This window comes from Saimiri boliviensis, chromosome 1 (genome assembly GCF_048565385.1).
Source record: "Saimiri boliviensis isolate mSaiBol1 chromosome 1, mSaiBol1.pri, whole genome shotgun sequence".
In the NCBI taxonomy this organism is placed as follows: domain Eukaryota; kingdom Metazoa; phylum Chordata; class Mammalia; order Primates; family Cebidae; genus Saimiri; species Saimiri boliviensis.
In genome coordinates, this window is record NC_133449.1 from 94,360,102 (window position 1) to 94,377,587 (window position 17,486).

Here is a 17,486-nt window from a genome sequence, read left to right on the forward strand (position 1 = left end):
ATGATTTCAATTATTCGATTTGATTTGATTTTTTGAGACAGAGTCTCCTTCTGTCACCCAAGCTGGAGTACAGTGGCACAATCTCAGCTAACTGCAGCCTTTGCCTCTTGGGTTCAACTGAATCTCAGTCTTCTCAGTAGCTGGGATTACAGGTGTGTGCCATCACACCCAGTTAATTTTTTGTCTTTTTAGTAAAGATGGGGTTTCCCTATGTTGGCCAGGCTGGTCTTGAACTTTTGGGCTCAAGTGATCCACTCACTTCAGCCTCCCAAAATGCTGGGATTACAGGCATGGGCCACCATGCCCAGCCTGGTTTCAATTATTTTAAATGTATTATGGTTCATTTTCAGGTCCAGGATGTGGTCTATCTTGATATGTTTTCTGTAGGTGCTTTAAAAGATAGATACTGCTGTTTTAGAGTGCAGTGTTTTATAAGTACTAAATAGAATTCAATTTGATAGTAGTGTTTTGTTTTTCTATGTATGTGCTGGCTTTCTGTCTAGTTTTACTTTCAGTTTTGGAAAAAGGAATGTTGAAGTCTCCAAGTACACTTATGGATTTGTCTATTTCTCCTTTGAGTTCTATCATTTTTGCTTCACATATTTTACAGTACTATTATTTGGTGCATACACAGTGAGGACTACTTTGCTTTCCTAGTAGTAGGAAACCTTTTCTCTCCCATCCCTCATAAATTTGTTTTGCTCTGAAACATACAGTATCTAACCTTAACACAGGCACTCCTGCTTCATTTAAGCTGATGTTTGCATTCAACATCTTTTCTTATCCTTCTACTTTTCTAGGCTGGCCCCTTCTTGGTTCTTTGGCTCAAAAGAGCAGGCCTTTCTTGGTGCATTATATCTTCTCCCATCAGTATTTCTGGGTCGCCAACTTCTTCAAAAGCTACTTTGGGATCTGTGAGACCAAAACTCAGGAAGTCACTACTATATTGCACCTCAAATCCAAAAGTCCCCAACAACAGCTGAAGTAAGGTTGTCACCCAAGGCCCTCCTTAAGAAGCACATCACCAGGTGCACAACTGTGGACAAAACAACTATGAACACCTATAGGACACGCAGCAGTCAAATGCACGAGAGATGTCCCCAGCAACCAGAGGGCAGAGCAAGAGCACCTGGGGATTCCAATAACTTGGTTTCCCCAATGCCATGAGGTTGCCACAGAAGCGACTGCTCATCCCTATAGAGAAGCAGAAGAGGAAGAGAGAAGCTACCTGAAGGAGTACAACCTTTAGAAGGAGAGATTGAACACTTCCTACATGAACTAATTCAGATATTGGATCAAACTAAGGTTTTTAACCCACTTCCATGCTGAAATAATTGGGTCTCACTAACTGCAAGTGGGAATACAGAAGAAAGCCAGATGTGATGTAGGCAACTTAAAGACATTATATTTTTTTGGTGTATCCTAGGTCCAAATTAGATTTTCTAGGTGTTTTTAAATCTAGGTAATATAGTCTAGGATTATACTTACCTAGGCGAAGGTGAATGCAGGAAGCTAGGAGGTGATGTGTCTTCTGTCTTCTGTGGTCTCTACGAGAAATTAGTCTGGGGATTTTCATTCCATTTGGTTTTCTCAGGGTAGTTTCCATTCCTGTCTTTTCCTTTTCTTCTTCTTTTCATTCTGAGCTCTCAGATTCTTCACAGATGTTCCTAATTCTCTACAATTTTAGGAGTATAAAGATGACATTTTGCATCAGAGGATCTTTTATACTATTAAATGTCTCTATTTCCAATCCAAGTGGACTCAAAATTTCCCAGTGTTTCAGCTATTTCAAGGAGTGGGGACACGTGTTATTCTGACTGCATTTTCATTCAACAAATCTTTAAGGACCTGTGTGTCAGGCACGAGACCGAATCCTTCCCAGGTGGTCTCATCTCAATATAACAGCCCTGTGATGACTGTATTCATCACCCACATTTCAGATAACAAAACTGAGAGGTGAATGGACACGTTCCAGGCCACTCAGTCAGTGTGTGGCAAAGTCAGACACCTCACAAGTCCAGACCACTTTCTCCCCTCCAAACAATCTTCTTTGGACAATTCAGAGAAGGCTTTGCCTTCTGTTCCCATTTCTGAACTCTCAAGAGTACAGAGTTGACAAGAGAAGTGCCTCCTCGGGATGGGAGCCAGTAGCTATTCTCAGTGCTGTCCTGTTAGCCAGGTTGACCTCATAAGACTATCCTTTCATCCCTACCTTCCTGCACTGGGTCAAGAGTGAAGGACACTGCCTTTCAGATGCTCTTTTGAGATCCTCAGTAAACCTGCTTAAGCCAGTTATTTATTTTTTTTTATTATTGCATTTTAGGTTTTGGGGTACATGTGAAGAACATGCAAGATTGTTGCATAGGTACACACATGGCAGTGTGGTTTGCTGCCTTCCTTCCCCTCACCTGTATCTGTCATTTCTCCATGCTATCTCTTCCTACCTCCCCACCCCCCCGTCTCTCCCCCATTTCCCCCCAATGGACCCCAGTGTGTAGTGCTCCCCTCCCTGTGTCCATGTGTTCTCATTGTTCAACATCCGCCTATGAGTGAGAACATGTGGTGTTTGATTTTCTGCTCTTGTGTCAGTTTGCTGAGAATGATGGTTTCCAGGTTCATCCATGTCCCTACAAAGGACACGAACTCATCATTTTTGATGGCTGCATAATATTCCATGGTGTATATGTACCACATTTTCCCTATCCAGTCTATCATCGATGGGCATTTGAGTTGGTTCCAGGTCTTTGCTATTGTAAACAGTGCTGCAATGAACATTCATGTGCACGTGTCCTTATAGTAGAATGATTTATAATCCTTTGGATATATACCCAGTAATGGGATTGCTGGGTCAAATGGGATTTCTATTTTTAGGTCATTGAGGAATTGCCACACTGTGTTCCACAATGGTTGAATTAATTTACACTCCCACCAACAGTGTAAAAGTGTTCCTATTTCTCCACATCCTCTCCAGCATCTGTTGTCTCCAGATTTTTTAATGATCGCCATTCTAACTGGTGTGAGATGGTATCTCAATGTGGTTTTGATTTGCATTTCTCTAATGACTAGTGATGATGAGCATTTTTTCATATGTTTGTTGGCTTCCTGTATGTCTTCTTTTGTAAAGTGTCTGTTCATATCCTTTGCCCATTTTTGAATGGGCTTATTTGTTTTTTTCTTGTAGATCTGTTTTAGTTCTTTGTAAATTCTGGATATCAGCCCCTTGTCAGATGGGTAGACTGCAAAATTTTTTTCCCATTCTGTTGGTTGCTGATTCACTCTACTGACTGTTTCTTTTGCCGTGCAGAAGCTGTGGAGTTTGATTAGGTCCCATTTGTCTATTTTGGTTTTTGTTGCCATTGCTTTTGACGTTTTGGTCATGAAGTTCTTGCCTATGCCTATGTCCTGAATGATTTTGCCCAGATTTTCTTCTAGGGTTTTTATGGTGTTAGGTCTGATGTTTAAGTCTTTAATCCATCTGGAGTTAATTTTGGTGTAAGGTGTCAGGAAGGGGTCCTGTTTCTGCTTTCTGCACATGGCTAGCCAGTTTTCCCAACACCGTTTATTAAACAGGGAGTCCTTTCCCCATTGCTTGTTTTTGTCAGGTTTGTCGAAGATTGGATGGTTGTAATATGTTGTATTTCCTCTGAGGCCTATGTTCTGTTCCATTGGTCTATATCTCTGTTTTGGTACCAGTATCTTGCAGTTTTGATTACTGTAGCCTTGTAGTATAGTTTGAAGTCCAATAGTGTGATGCCTCCTGCTTTGTTCTTGAGAGCCCGCTAAGCCAGTTATTTTTGATGGGTTCCTATGTCATACTTATTTCACCTATTTTCTTTGCAAAACCTCCCATGTTTTTCTACGCAAAAACTATTTTATACTGAAACATGATCAGAATATGAAATGACATTGGTATTTGACAGCCCGATTGCTGATTTTGCTTTAATAACAACATGTCTGTTTTTTCCCCCTTTATTATGTATCTAAACCTCTAAATTTAGGAATAGTGTTGTGCTTCTGAGCTCACAGTGGGGTATGAAAATACCCTATTTGGATTTGAGAATGTTCATCACTTGACTGGGAAGGGGGTCGGAAGCTGTGAACCAGAATTAGGCTATTGAGATCCAAAAAATTGTTCTGATGTTTATTTGAGATAAATTCTTAGAAACAGGCAGGCAAAGTGGCTCATGTCTGTGATCCCAGCACTTTGGGAGGCTGAGGCAGGAGAATCACCTGAGGTGAGGAGTTTGAGATCAACCTGGCCAACATGGTGAAACCCTGTCTCTACTAAAATACAAAAACATTATCTGGGCATGGTGGCGGGAACCTGTAATCCCAGCTACTTGGGAGGCTGAGGCAGAAGAATCACTTGAGCCTGGGAGGCGGAGGTTGCAGAGAGCCAGGACTGCGCCATTACACTCCAGCCTGGGCATCAGGAAAGAAACTCCATCTCCAAAAAAAAAAAATTTTTTTTAGAAACATTTTTCCTCAGGAAGAGCACTTGGGTGGGGGTGGGGAGCTCATGCATGTGATATCTAAAATGGGAGATTAGAAGGAGACTCCAGAGATAGTGCAACCAGCTGGCAAAGTGATTAGGCTGAACCCCTTGAGCTTTGCATGGTGACCTTAAGACAAGGCAATTGTATAGAGTTTGACTGAATGGCATGAAAAAGGAAATGGGTGGGAAGGGGTAGAGGGAGAAAGAAGGCAGTGGAGGCCAGGAAGACGGGGACTGCAGAGTTGTAAGGCCACTCCCATCAGACAGCTCTTGGGCCAGGCAGGGAATGAGTTACTCATAATAATGATAAAGGCAGTTCAGAAATTATTTAGGGACTTATTCCAGGAAATACCAGAGGAACAAAGAAGCAAACTAGGTCCAGGAGATTCATTTATTCCTGAAATTGAAAGGTGGATCTGAAGCCTAGTAGGAAAAGGTACCTAGGTATTCAAAGGTCTTTGTGGCTTCAAGGATGGAAGTGTGGCAAAGAAATAACACTGTCCCCAAGAGGACAGGCAATGAGGATAAACAGTGCCTTTGAGACCAAATACAAGCACACACATGCACATACGCACACACGTGTGTACGACAACATGCAACCGAGGCCATGTATTTTGCTCATTCCATCACCTATCTCAGGATTCCCTCACTCCAGTAAAAGGTCGCAGCATGCATGTGCTGGGTGTCAAAGGACAGGATCGTCCAGACAAAAGGGCAAGCGAAAGGCAGTAGAGCATCAATCAAGGGCTGGGGACTTTGGGAGGGATCTCCTAACCTTTCTCCTCACAACCCTGTAGCCATGATGGGTGTAGGGAATGTCATGCCCAAGAAAAGGCCATCGAAAATCCTACATCCTGGTATCCAGCTGCCCACCCGGCTCAAAGTTAGATGATTGACAGATATTGATCGTAACTGCCAGTTGGATCCTGATTCACCGCCCCGGAGAATTAAACTAGAGAGTATTTCACACTGTGAGCACAAAGAGTGCAGACAGGCGGTCTTAGACTTGCTCAAAATATCTTCCCTAGGGTCCCTCATTAGGTAGCAGGCTGTCCTTTCCAAGAATGTGTTTATCAGAAAGGCAATGGAAACTTTGCTTTCTCTAGAACTCTGTTAACATGCAACTTGAGATAGCCACACATGCCTCTGTTTGGAGAACAGAGGCTAACTATTTATAATAATAACTGCTGGGGTCATCGCCTTCCCTCTGGGGCCTGCCCTGCCCGAAAGGTTAGGACTCATTAATTTGCCTCTACATGTCAGGGTGAGTTCTTTGCTGCACGATCTGTAGAATGAGAAGACCGAAGAGTCTAACTACAAACCCTTCCTTGCAAGTGTGGGCTTGGTTGCTCAGATTAGGAAAACAGTCTAAAGAGTCCTGGAGAGGCAATTGTTCTATCTCCACCCTCCCAGCGAACTCAGCCATGCAAATCCTTGATGCTGGCAAGGTCTTTCTACCCCTAGAGGGAGCAGGAGAAATCTTGGCTGATTTCTACTGCAAGATGCTAGCAGAACCCAAGAGAAAAACAAAGATGCTTCTGTACTGAAGTTTTAAAACTTCAAAATAATGCTTCCATCATGTATCTAGATTTTTTTTTAAGCACAAGAAATAGGATCTTACAATTATGGGAGCAAAGGGGATAAGAATATTGCTTTCTCCATTTCCGTCAGATAGCCTGACATTTGACTTAGACATTCTCTCCTCAATTCAGTGTGCAATTAACTAACAAGCTTGAATTCATGAAATAGTACCAGAGAAAGCAATATAGCCTGGTAAATCAAAAACACAAAGCAGGCTAGGTGCAAAGGCTCATGCCTGTAATCCCAGCACTTTGAGAGGTCGAGGCAGGTGGATCACCTGAGGTCAGGAGTTCGAGACCAGCCTGACCAATAAGGTGAAACCCCAACTTTAATAAAAATGCAAAAATTAGCCAGGCATGGTGGCATACACCTGTAGTTCCAGCTACTTGGGAGGCTGAGACAGGAGAACTGCTTGATCCCAAAGGTGGAGGTTGCAGTGAGCCAAGATTGCACCACTGTGACAGAGCAAGACTTCTCAAAAAAAACGAAGCAACACAAAACTGTGTAGGTTTGTCCTCCTTCCGTGTTCCAAAAAGGACAACCACAAAAGAGCTTAAAATGGGTTTTCATTTTTAGACCTTACTTCTTTGAATAGAACATGCAATCCTTGAGAAGTTTCTTATCTCTGCACATATGCCTGGTGTGTAGCCCTGGTGGGATCATGGTCTGAAGGGGCCTTCAGACACAGCTCATCACCTCTGAAGAACCGTCAGCAAAGCAACGGACTGAGAACTCCCAGGACCTGGCTGCCGGTGACAGGCCCAGAAGGTGTGGATTTGTGGAAGCAACACCTAGATAACAGGCAATAAAAAGCTGCTGCTTGTCTTAGGAGAGAGTTCAGCATAATTATAGCTAAAACGGTGTCTTAAAATAGGAAGATTATGATGTCTCTGTAGATTCTATAACAAACTGATATTGGCTGGCTGGGGCCAGAAATCCCAGAGTAAAAAGTCTGAAAACACACTTTTCTGAGTAAGGAATTGATACAGGAGGGGGCAGCGAAGTGCTGGGTAGAGAGAGACACGTCCCTGGTGAGGGCTCCATCCCCAGGCCTGTGCCCACGGACCTGGGTGAGGACAGGCACTCCTGCCTTCACGACCAAATGTTGCATTTCCCGAGACCACCCTAGCCCGCCACACCCCCATCCCGTGCCTATTAGAATCCCGAGATCCCAGCGGGCACACGCACAGGCGGCTGGACATCCAGAGGAGCTAATGGGCAGAAAGAAGAGGCGAGCAGCTGCGTGTCAAGAGAAACACACTGGAGGAGGACCACGCAAGCGGCTGGACTTGGAAAGGGCACAGATAGGCACCCGGTATGCCTGCAGGCCGTCAGCTGGCAGAACAATGTAGAGTTTGGTCCGGACAGTCGAAGGAGAGCCCAGGTCGCTCAGCGGCACGACTCCGGGAGAAAACCATCTGCCTTCTGACTCCCCCATCTGCTGAGAGCTACTTCCACTCAATAAAACCTTGCAGTCATTCTCCAAGTCCAGGTGTGATCCGATTCTTCTTCCAAGGGAAGCACCCGGGATACAGAAAGCACTCTGTCCTTGCAACAAGGTAGAGGGTCTAATTGAGCTGGTTAGCACAAGCTGTCTATAGATGGCTAAACCAGAAGACTGCTTTGCAACACACGCCCACTGGGGCTTCAGTTGTAAACATCCAGCCCTCGACACTGCCGTCGGGTGGGAGCTCCACAGCCTGCCTGTCTGTATGCTCCCCTGGAGGTTTGAGCAGCCGGGCACTGAAGAAGCGAGAGGGAAGAGGGAACCTTTCCTATTTCAGAATCATCCTTCAAGCCAGAGCTCCATTTGCAGGTCTTCTTTCTGAAGCCACTAGTATAGAAGTCCATTTTCTCATTCTTGGCAATAGCTTTAGAATCCACTTTGGAGGCTAAGTAGTTCAAGAACATGGGTTTTGGAGTCAGGCAAAACTAAGCTTGAATTCCAATTCTGTCTCTTAGTACTCCTTACGTAGAATTTAGCATTTTTGTTTCACCTCCCTGAGTCTCTGATTCATCACCCGCAAAACAAGAAAACTGTATCATAAAACTGTAAAGACTAAACAAGATCATCTACATAAAGAGCGTATCTCTGAGGTCTGGAGTTCGAGACCCGCCTGACCAATATGGTGAAACCCCATCTTTACTAAAGATACAAAAATTAGCCAGGCATGGTGGCATACACCCGTAGTTAACATACACCTACCCTCACAGTAGGTTCATGTAGTGAGTGCTTCGTGGCACCAATTATCAGCAGTCCCACATGGGGATAATCCTTGGATCCAGGAAAGCCACGTCTCTCTCCTCATTTCCAGAGCTCATTTCTAAGCCCCCTCCTCACTCAGTCTCTTCCTCTTCTCTTCCGTTTCCTGCTCTGTACCCTTTTTTTTTTTTTTTTTTTTTTTTTTTGAGACTGAGTTTCGCCCTTGTTACCGAGGCTGGAGTGCAATGGCGCGATCTCGGCTCACCGCAACCTCCGCCTCCTGGGTTCAGGCAATTCTCCTGCCTCAGCCTCCTGAGTAGCTGGGATTACAGGCACGTGCCACCATGCCCAGCTAATTTTTTGCACTTTTAGTAGAGACGGGGTTTCACCATGTTGACCAGGATGGTCTCGATCTCTCGACCTTGTGATCCACCCGCCTCGGCCTCCCAAAGTGCTGGGATTACAGGCTTGAGCCACCCCGCCCGGCCTCCTGCTCTGTACTCTAATGTCATGCTTTCTTGCAAGATTATCTCTGGCAACAGAGATTGTGTTACACAATGTTCAACCAGGAATGTTTATTTTAAAGAACAATTTAGAATGTAGTCTTAGATATTTGTACTTCAAGCTTCAGAAAAGCAAAGTTTTGATCCTTAAATTACTTTTCAAATGTAGCATTGAACATTTAAAACTCAATTAAAAAAATAAATCAAAGATGGACCTTGATTTTTTTTTCCAAAGCCAATTTTATAAACTTATATAAAATGAGTAAAAGCTGCTTGTGCTGTCAGAAATAAAGGGGACTTACCTGAGGTTTCTGTAGCTGTAGGGCTTATGAGTATTTAGCCAAAGATAAAAGATTTAAGCAAAATCTCTAACATGAAAGGCAGCAAAACACACACACACACACACACATACACATACACACACACACACACACACATACACACACACACACACACAAGTTTATAAGAAAATATAGAAGTAGAAGGACATTAAAAAATAAAGTTAATACACTGGAAGGTAAAGGAAGACATTGTGTTCATGGAACAGGCAGAAGAGTCCTTCAAAAGAAACATTCAAAGACCAAAATGGAGCTTTAAAAAAATAAAATTGTGATAGCAGAAATAAAATTCAATTAGAAAGAATTGAAAATTAAAAATTGAAGAAATGTCCTAAAGGACAGAATGAAAATACAAAAAAGACAGAAAGTAGAAAAGAAAAAATAAGAAAATTGGTGGATCCATTGAAGATATTAGAAGTTCCAAAAAGGGCAAATAGAGAAAATGGAGGTGGGAAAGTAATCCAAGACAAAACACAAGAAAATTTTCCAGAACTGAAGGCAACATGTTTCAAGACTGAAAGAATCCTAAGTGATTCAAACTAAGACTCAACATAGTAAATTTTCAGTTCTCTTTATCCCCAGAACCCCAGGAACAAAGAGAACCACATTTCTCCAGAAAGAAAGAAGTAAAATTAACCAGGCAAAATTCAACAGATGCAAATAAAAGTGGCATTGAATTTCTCGACGATGAACTGAAACTTAGAAGACAATGGAGAAATACCTTCAAAATCCTGAAGGAAAATAATTTCCATCTTAGACTCCCACACCTCGCCAAATGACAGGTATATGTATGCATAGACTAAAATGCTGGAGCATTCACAATCTCAGAGATTTCATTGCCCCTGCACTCTTTCTTGAGAAGCTATGTAAGAGATACACCATGGAATACTATGCAGCCATAAAAAGGAATGAGATCATGTCCTTTGCAGGGACATGGATGGAGCTGGAAGCCATTATCCTCAGCAAACTAATGCAGGAACAGAAAACCAAATACTTTATGTTCTTACTTACAAGTGGGAGCTGAACAATGAGAAGACATGGACACAGGGAGGGGAACAATACACACTGGGGCCTGTCAGGGGATGGAATGGGGGGGAGGGAGAGCATTAGGAAAAATAGCTAATGTTTGCTGGGCTTAATACCTAGCTGATGGGTTGATAGGTGTGGTAAACCACTGTGGCACACATTTACCTATGGAACAAACCTGCACATCCTGTACGTGTACCCCAGAACTTAAAATAAAATAAAAAATTAAACAAGTAAAAAGAAGAAGCTATGTAAGAAAGTATTCTACCAAAATGAGTAAATGTCAAAAAAATTTAAAAAGAAGGTTTAAGAGCTGGGAATCAAGAGATGCAACCCAGGAGAAAGGAAAAGGAATATTCACAAGGGAGGTGAAGAGAAATTCTTCTGCAGCTAGAATGCAATCAATGCAGTTTGGAGCAGGATGACGGGGGCTCTAGGAAGGATGTGAAAAAGGGTAGATTGGATTAAACTGGCAGAGTATCAATTTGTTAGGAGATGTACATTCCCAGTGGAGAATTTGAAAATGATTTAATGGCAGGTAATAAGCAAGCAAATAGGAAAGGAATGAAGTAATTGTTAAATCTATAAAATGCAGCAGGAAAGGAAATAGAGTCATGGCAAAAAACAAAAGCAAAACTAAGCTTAGTGTGTATAATAATTACAGAGGCGTCATGATAATTACCATACACTGATTGCACAAAAATGTTTGCTAACACCATTTTGAAAGGATGGGAAGGCAAAAGAAAGAGGTGAGCGTGAGGAAGATGGTGAGGTTTAAATTAATCAAGACATTATCTCCCACAAGAACAAGACAGTAAGACCTAAATAACATTTTTAAATCAAGAAACATTTGAACGTCCCTTTAGCTGCCATCTTGCGTCCCCGCGTGTGTGCGCCTAATCTCAGCTGGTCCACCTGAGACCCCTTGAGCACCAACCCTAGTCCCCCGCGCGACCCCTTATCCGCTCCGACAAGATGAAAGAAACAATCATGAACCAGGAAAAACTCGCCAAACTGCAGGCACAAGTGCGCATTGGTGGGAAAGGAACTGCTCGCAGAAAGAAGAAGGTGGTTCATAGAACAGCCACAGCAGATGATAAAAAAACTTCAGTTCTCCTTAAAGAAGTTAGGGGTAAACAATATCTCTGGTATTGAAGAGGTGAATATGTTTACAAACCAAGGAACAGTGATCCACTTTAACAACCCTAAAGTTCAGGCATCTCTGGCAGCAAACACTTTCACCATTACAGGCCATGCTGAGACAAAGCAGCTGACAGAAATGCTACCCAGCATCCTAAACCAGCTTGGGGCAGACAGTCTGACTAGTTTAAGGAGACTGGCTGAAGCTCTGCCCCAACAATCTGTGGATGGAAAAGCACCACTTGCTACTGGAGAGGAGGATGATGATGAAGTTCCAGATCTTGTGGAGAATTTTGATGAGGCTTCCAAGAATGAGGCAAACTGAATTGAGTCAACTTCTGAAGATAAAACTTGAAGAAGTTACTGGGAGCTGCTATTTTATATTATGACTGCTTTTTAAGAAATTTTTGTTTATGGATCTGATAAAATCTAGATCTCTAATATTTTTTAAGCCCAAGCCCCTTGGACACTGCAGCTCTTTTCAGTTTTTTTGCTTATACACCATTCATTCTTTGCAGCTAATTAAGCCGAAGAAGCCTGGGAATCAAGTTTGAAACCAAGGTTAGTAAAGTTCTTTGCCTAGTAAAAAAAAAAAAAAAAGAAAAAGAAAAAGAAACATTTGAACAACGTTAAAAGCAAGAAATAGTAGCATAAACAAGTTATTTGATAAATGGAGCTAAGTTTTCCCTTTTATCAAATAACTTGTGTATACTATCTGGTTTAGAAGAACCGGATAAAAGAATCTGAAGTTATGACGTCTGAGAATTGGCGTTGAGGAGGAGTAAAGCATGGCATTGTCCCTTTCCATTATGTGTTGTGTAAAATTAGTCTGACGTCTTCCAGGAGGACATTAGGCCTGTGACGCAGATGCAAAGGTCTCCATGATGATGGCGAAAGTGAGAAGAACAAGAGCGTCCAAGTTCCAAGGCAATGTGATTTCACTCAGTGAAGTATTAACACTGGCAAGGTAAACTGTAGGCCACTCTAATGCAGCCCAAGTGCTGAGCAGACGCAGGTAAGTGGGTCATTCTAAGCTGCTTTAACTGAAAAAAAGTAAGTAGACTCCCTGGCTTTGTAGCTGTTTATCCAGAAAACATTTGGGCAGGAGGGGTTTGGATTTTAACCATCAATAGATGACCTCCAAAATACAGGAATCTACTCATTGGCCATATGATTGGAACACCAAGGCAATGGGAAATAATGGTTCCCTGCACACCACCCCATGGGAATATTGGGCTCAGTTTGGGGTTTAACATTTCCAAGGGAATGTTAGGTAGGGAAAAACCCCATAAAAAAAATTCATGTGCTACAGGACATGGTTGAAGGCAATGAGGTTGTCAAACTACAAAACGAGAAGATAAAGATGGGATACAATTATTATTATACAAATTATAGGCCGGGTGCAGTGGCTCACACCTTTTATCCCAGCACTTTGGGAGGCTGAGGCTGGTGGATCACGAGGTCAGGAGTTGGAGACCAGCCTGGCCAATATGGTGAAACCTAAATACAAACATTAGCCGGGTGTGGTGGCACCCGCCTGTAGTCCTACCTACTCGGGAGGCTGAGGCAGAAAAATTGCTTGAATCCGGGAGGCAGAAGTTGCAGTGAGCCGAGATTGCACCACTGTACTCCAGCCAGGGCGACAGAGGGAACCTCCGTCTAAACATTTTAAAAAATTAAAAAAAAAATACAGAGTTGTTATGTAGATAAAGAGTAACTTGTAATGAGTGTTTCTGGGAAAAAAAAAAAAAAAACATTCAAAATCCAGTTCAGTCACCTGCAGAACTCTCAGCTGAATTTGAGGCTTTGCTGGGTGCTCTCCTTGTGTTCTGCCTGTCTATTTCATTGTGGAACAGTCACTGGCTCTGACCTCATGGGAGGCAGCGTGTGTCTTTAATTCACCTTCATGTCCCCAGCTGCCAGTGCCTTGCCCAACATATGGTAGGCACTTGCAGCCAGGGAGCCGGTAGATTCTGGTTCAGTGTAATTTTGGCTCAAAGAGCATCAAACAATAAGACAAAATCAACGATGGACTGGACTAACCAGTGAGATGATGGTGTTTAGTCACTGGAGTAATCAAGAGTAATTGGACTCCTCTCACTGGATAAAGGCTTGTTGCAGATGACCTCTTAGATCCCTTCCAACTGAAGGAGCTTTCAATTAATATTGATGTCAGCTCTGCTGTTAGAATCCCAGGCAGTCTCTCTTGATAGTGAATGGCTCCCACATCTTATATCTTTCTCAGGTGGAGAGACGGAAGAGGATGAGATGAGGGAAATAAGTGTGGCCAAGGTGAGAAATCACTTTTGCCAATAGCCCTTAGAGAGTTCTCAGACTTCCTAGAACAAGATCAATAACATCTTAGATCAAAGTGATATAAAAAGATTTAAAAGGAAATATTTAAAGGGAAAGCAAAGAGATGGCCTGGGTGACAAAAACACTTGAAATAAAGCAGAGGGAAGGAATAAGGGAACACCTTTTAATTCAAACTCCCCATATCTCGAGGGCCTATTCCTACCTACCAGATCACCTACTATTCCTACCTACCAGATCACCCTATCAAGATATGTAGACCAGAAAGAACTGGGTAGAAGACAGCAAGGAAATTATAGGGGGTAGGGCTGCCACCCTGCACGAGGCCAGCGGACACCATCAATCTCCTCGTTGATGGGAATGGTGCCGTCTGGTCTTGAGCAGTGTACACTCTGCAGAGCTGGACATGGTAGCCCTGGTGAGACAGAAGTGCCAACTTGATAAGGGTTTTTTAAAATACTTGCTCAGAAATGAGGAGGGAGGGATTATTATTAGAGTCCTGGAAAAACAACAGCAGTAGTAACAACGAGCTGCCTCCAAACTTACTCAGGTTTAAGGTGTCCGGCCTGGGAGGCTGTTCTCAGTTATATCTTCTATCCTAATCTTGGAGTTGATTATATATGTAGACACAGCCTAAATACTTTTTTCTTCGTTCCCCTTCTTTCTTTGTTTTCTTTCTTTTTTCCTTTCTTTCTTTCTTTCTCTTTCTTCTTTCTTTCTTTTTCTTCTTTCTTTCCTTTCTTTTTCTTTCTTTCTTCCTTTCTTTCTCTTTCTTTTTTCTTTCTCTCTTTCTTTCTTTCTCTTTCCCTCCCTCTCTCCCTCCCTCCCTTTCTTCCTTCCTTCTTTCCTTCCTTCCTTCTAGAAGAGTCTACCTCTGTTGCCCTGGATGGAGTGCAGTGGTGCAATCTCAGTACACTGCAGCCAGCCTCCACCTCGCAGCCTCAAGCTATGCTCTTTCCTCAGCCTCCCAAGTAGCTTGGACTACAGGCACACATTAGCACGCCCTGCTAATTTTTGTATTTTTAGTAGAGACAGGGTTTCATCATGTTCGCCAGGCTGGTCTCAAACTCCTGACCTCAAGTGATTGCCTGCGTTACCCTCCCAAAGTGCTGGGATTACAGCATGAGCCACCGTTCCCGGCCCACCTATATCATTTTTCTAAAGAATAGACATCTAACCCGATGTGCCATAATCTCCCAAATGCTAGGCACAGGGAAATCTGACGGCCAGGTTTTATTGGTCCTTGGCCAGGAGTCATTCAGTGGCTCTGCTGTAAGGAGGAAAGCAAGTGTGAGAAAAAGGGGCCGATAATAGGGAGAATGTGGGACATCAGAGGATAGAGGTGCTGACAGATGAGAGGAGCTGGTGAGCACGCATCAGGGGCAAGTGCCGCCTGCTCGCCCCTGGCTATTTTTACTCAAGCTCTCTTAGCTGCTGCTGTCACTGAGTTTTGAAGGCATCAGTGCCTGGAGTCCCAGAAGCCTATTTTAAGAGACTTCACTTCAGTAGCCGATATCAACAACATGCAGATTCTGCCAAATGACCTCACAGATAGGGGATCTGCTGCAGCTTTCATCATTGAAAAAGCAGAAATGTGGCCTCACTCCAAGTGCATAGACTTCAAGAGGAGCCAGTGAGGGGGTCTCGAAAAGACAGCAGCCCTGGGGAGTGGGCTCGCTGTGCCCTGCACATTTCGTACCTCTCCGCCTCTTTCTCAGTGTGGGTTGGGCAGCTGTGGTTTTATTTTCTGGTTACATCTTAAGCCTTTCCTTATAAGCAGCCTCCTTTAGGGGCAAAGGTTTTACATTTACAAGAAAATATAAAGGTGGAGGAGAAAACTTGCCGTCCCTCCCACTCCTCCCAGAAGGATGACAGGAGGGGTGGTGGCTGGTGAGGGTGGAGGCCGGGTGGTTTGGAGGTGGCCTGGTCAGCTTGGTGAAAGAGACATAGTGCTCTCTCCCTGGGACAGGCCGCACTCCAAAACAGTCCTCCGCTCCTTAACAATTTCTCATGTTCCATGCACTTCTAATCATAAACCCGAGTCTGCCAGGATCACTTTAGACTTGGACACTGGATACAAAGTTCCCGTTCTTATCAAAGCACGCATGAAGCCCAAGGGTGCCCTTCACTGTCCTCACGGCAAGGCCTGCCTGAAGCATTCTGCCCAAGCAGCACCTCTCGGACAGCAGGGACTGGCTACTGCCTGATGCCCAAGAAACGGTGACGGCATAGGGAGGGATCTGTGACCCACACAGAGGACAACAAGGAACCAGTCTCATCCAGGGCCCCACCGTGGGGTGGGGCAGCCTGGGCTCCTTTATCCGGTCTTCCTCATGCCTTGTCCAACCTTGGGAAAAGGTCAGGAGTGAAGTGCCTCCAGCAGGTGGCCTGGTAGTGGTGACGATGGAAGCTGTGGGCTGACCTCTTATCCTACAGATTGCCTTCAGACCGTCACTAAGGAAAACCCTGACCCTGAAAGACTCAGCTGCCCCCAACAAAGCCTAAGTGACGCCAATGGAACGCTTGGAAAGAAGAAAGAAAACAAAACAGGATTTGGATAATTGTGGTTAGAAAAATAACTTCAAGATCATTTGGCCTGAATGTTTAGAAGACTCAGAGGGCCTGAAGAATGCAGTGGATTACAGGAAGATGGAAATGAACACACATTCCTGAAGAAGCCCCAGTTACCATGTTCTTGTTTGTTTTCTTAGAGCCAGTATGTCTGAAGAGAGGTCATATCATCTTGGAGGCTGGAGAGCGGAGATGTGCTCTGTGGTCACAGTCAGACAAGGCAAACGAGGGAATGGAAGAATGTCTAATACCATTAGACTGTCATTTCTAATGAAGCCCAATTCTAATTTTCAGCCAGCAAGAGGCAGGCAATGAACATTCCTTGAAGGAGTCCTCACAAAGTCCTCAGTGCGTGAAGGGCCTTGAATGCACCGCTAGGGATCTGACTGCTAGTGTGAGTCAACGAGGCGACTGGGGTAGAATAGGGAGTGGTGGGGACTGGGGTCAGCTGGCAAGTGCATGGTCTGTCCAAAAGGGCAGCCCCTCCTGAGCACCAGTGTCTCCAAGAATTGCCCAAAGCAGGCCTAGAGTTGCCAGATCTCCTATTATTTTAAGAGAAACTGTAAATCTGCATTTTAATATGAACTCTCACAATGTGGACAACACATTTTTGAAGAAATAATATTGTTCAGACTAAAAAAAAAAAAAACTCTACCGACTGGATTCTGTCCATGGACTTCCTATTTTAAGAGACTTCAATTGCTTGATAATCGCTGACCCTTATAAATAGTCTATAAGCTAAAACTTTAAAAGACAATATAGATATCCGAGAAATAAGAAACAAACCATACAGGTATGCCCCTGTGGGAATAGAAAATTACTTCCAGATCAAATCAGTCCAGGTTTTATGGGAAACTGAGGCCCAGACAATTGGGCAAGCACCTTGGGTGGCCAGGGGTAGGATGAGAACTAGAAACTGTGCCTTCTGATGTACAGTCCAGCATTTCTTCCTCCACGGCAGCCACCAAGCTGGGCACCCACACCTGGAACCTCACAGCCCTTCTCTTCTCAAAATCAGCTGGAGGCGAAGTCCATCACTTTCTCGTTACAGCTTCATCATAAGAAAGAATCCACAGGTTTTCACTGGCTGATGGCAGACTAAGAATGTTGGCTGAGAAAACAGGCTATGAGCACTATTCCTATCCAGAGGGATCTCCGCCTGCAGCTTGGCCCACAGGTGCCCCTGCCTGGAACACCCTCACATTGCGCATTTGACTTCTAACCAGAAACTCACCCCATAAACTCACATCAGGCTTTCGCCTCCACTTCCAAGCCCAAAGTGATCCCTCCATCCTCTAAGCTCTCCAGATATTCGG

At 43.8% G+C, this 17,486-nt stretch overlaps 1 pseudogene; it reads left to right on the plus strand.

Annotated features, from left to right (window-relative positions):
• The first annotated feature begins 11,011 nt into the window (after nucleotides 1–11,011).
• Nucleotides 11,012–11,751, plus strand: LOC101050057 (transcription factor BTF3 pseudogene; annotated as a pseudogene).
• Nucleotides 11,752–17,486: the final 5,735 nt, after the last annotated feature.